Source organism: Asparagus officinalis, chromosome 3 (assembly GCF_001876935.1).
Source record: "Asparagus officinalis chromosome 3, Aspof.V1, whole genome shotgun sequence".
Taxonomy (NCBI): Eukaryota; Viridiplantae; Streptophyta; class Magnoliopsida; order Asparagales; family Asparagaceae; genus Asparagus; species Asparagus officinalis.
Window position 1 is genome coordinate 92,148,520 of NC_033796.1, and position 2,047 is coordinate 92,150,566.

At 36.2% G+C, this 2,047-nt stretch overlaps 1 protein-coding gene across 1 annotated transcript in view; it reads left to right on the plus strand.

Annotated features, from left to right (window-relative positions):
* Nucleotides 1-2,047, plus strand: part of LOC109834474 (DCN1-like protein 2) — a 19,953-nt gene that overhangs the window by 7,176 nt on the left and 10,730 nt on the right. The gene's annotated exons all lie outside the window — the stretch shown is intronic.

Below are 2,047 nucleotides of genomic sequence, written 5' to 3' on the forward strand. Positions count from 1 at the left end.
TCTCTCTCTCTCTCTCTCTCTCTCTCTCTCTCTCTCTCTCTCTCTCTCTCTCTCTGCGCCAATGTCAAATTCTAGGCCTTCCTTGACTAGAAGACATCAAAAATTGATTTAGAATGACATCCATGCAATTGAAGTATTTTGTACATCACATATGTTAGCAATATACAGTATAGACGACACCTATTGCCATTTGTCCAGAGATGACTATGTATTATCTGTGTAGACATCGGATAAGTGAGAGCTTAAGGTGACTTAAAGTTTAGAATTAAAGGAATCCAGTTGCGGAAGAGTATGAGATATGAGGCAACAGCTAAAATAATTGAAAGCTAACCTTTCAAGGAAAGAGAAGGGTCAAATGTTAAGCTACCTTTTTCTTTATAATGGTACATAATTGCATGTTTTGTTTCAGATAAGTGCATTGTTATTATGAGATCTGACACGACAAGATAACATGAATGTAATAACATGTCTAACTTGGATCTGACGGGCTGAAGATGAAAATTGTGTTGTATATTCTAAATAAATTGATCAGGAGATGTGCAACCATTGACTATGTATTGGTTCTATGTGTAATTATTGTTTCTAATCTGAACAGTCAATGCCATGTTGAGTTTATGAGCATGTTTGGCAAGTTGATCGAGTTAAATTGTTATCCACTTTCTGGGTTATAATCCTAGGGAATTTTTTTAGTGACTTATGATCCACATTTTGACCAAGAAGAAGACAAAATGGCCCATCACTTTTATACGTCCCATTCTTTTCCACTTTAAGGATTTTTGTTCATTTTGACATAAAGCAAATGGATCATAAACCACCCTCTTTACCAAACATCTAAAATTTTAATCCCCCAATGGATTATAACCCATGTGAATTATAGCCTAGGATTGCGTAACATGCTCTCTGTCAACATGAACTTTCTAATTCCTCCTAGCAATGCACCGGTCGCTTCACCGAATGGATGGGTTGCATTCATAAATGCAGTCACTAGTTGTTCGCTACTTAGGTTTCAACTGTCTAGTAGAATTGACTTATCTTTGGACATACTATGCTTTTGACTACATCTAATACTATATGGTATTTCTTTTTGTTGAATGCTCATTTTGTGTGGATTACCATGTCAGAGGGTGTTAGCTTTAGTAACCAGAGATGGTGTGTGAAGTGGATGGGTCTACCAGACATTTTTATCTGGTTGTCCTTCTTATCCTATTGTTTTTTGTTGATATTAATTTCACTCCCACTGTACCAAATGCTGAAGTTAAAATGAAGAGCAAGTGATGCAATTTTTATATATGCAATCAGAGTCCACTATTCCTGTTACTACAACTTATGTCAATGATAATTTTTTAATACCCTATCTATGTCGACCATTTTGTTGGTGAATTGTGATTTTGAGTTTAGAACATACCAATGGCATTCAAAATACGATTTTACTAAGAACCTGAAGGTCCATAGATAGCCACATAGCTGTACAAAGCCTACCAAATAGCTGTACAAAGAACGATGGATGAGTGGCTTTGAATTAGTTGCAGATATGGCTTTCATAATACAATCTTGCTAATTCTTTCCCTCCTCAAAGCCTACCAAATAGCTGTACAAATAACGATGGATGAGTGGCTTTGAATTAGTTGCAGATATGGCTTCTACATGAAACATCCTCTGAACCAAATATGGAGGTTGAGAGGACGAGATTGCTTCCATCATTACGAAGGAGATAGGAGTTTGGGTATCCTTGGTACCAAGGATACCCATTTTTCTCTATTGTATTATTAAATTATGTTGATATTGTATTATATTCTAATAATGCTTTATTATATTACATTATAGTAAAATAATAATACAATATAACATAACATAACAAATGTTATATGTTAGATTTTATAGGGTAAGTCTCCGCAAAGCTCCACCACATTTCTAAAATATAGTTAGCCTTCATTAAAGAGATCTAACAGAGGAAGGGAGCAGGGGTGCTGCAACCTGTGGTCGGGGTAGAAGATAGACCTGTGGTCGGGGTTGAAGATAGTTTTAATGGGGGTTGGGGGGGGGGGGG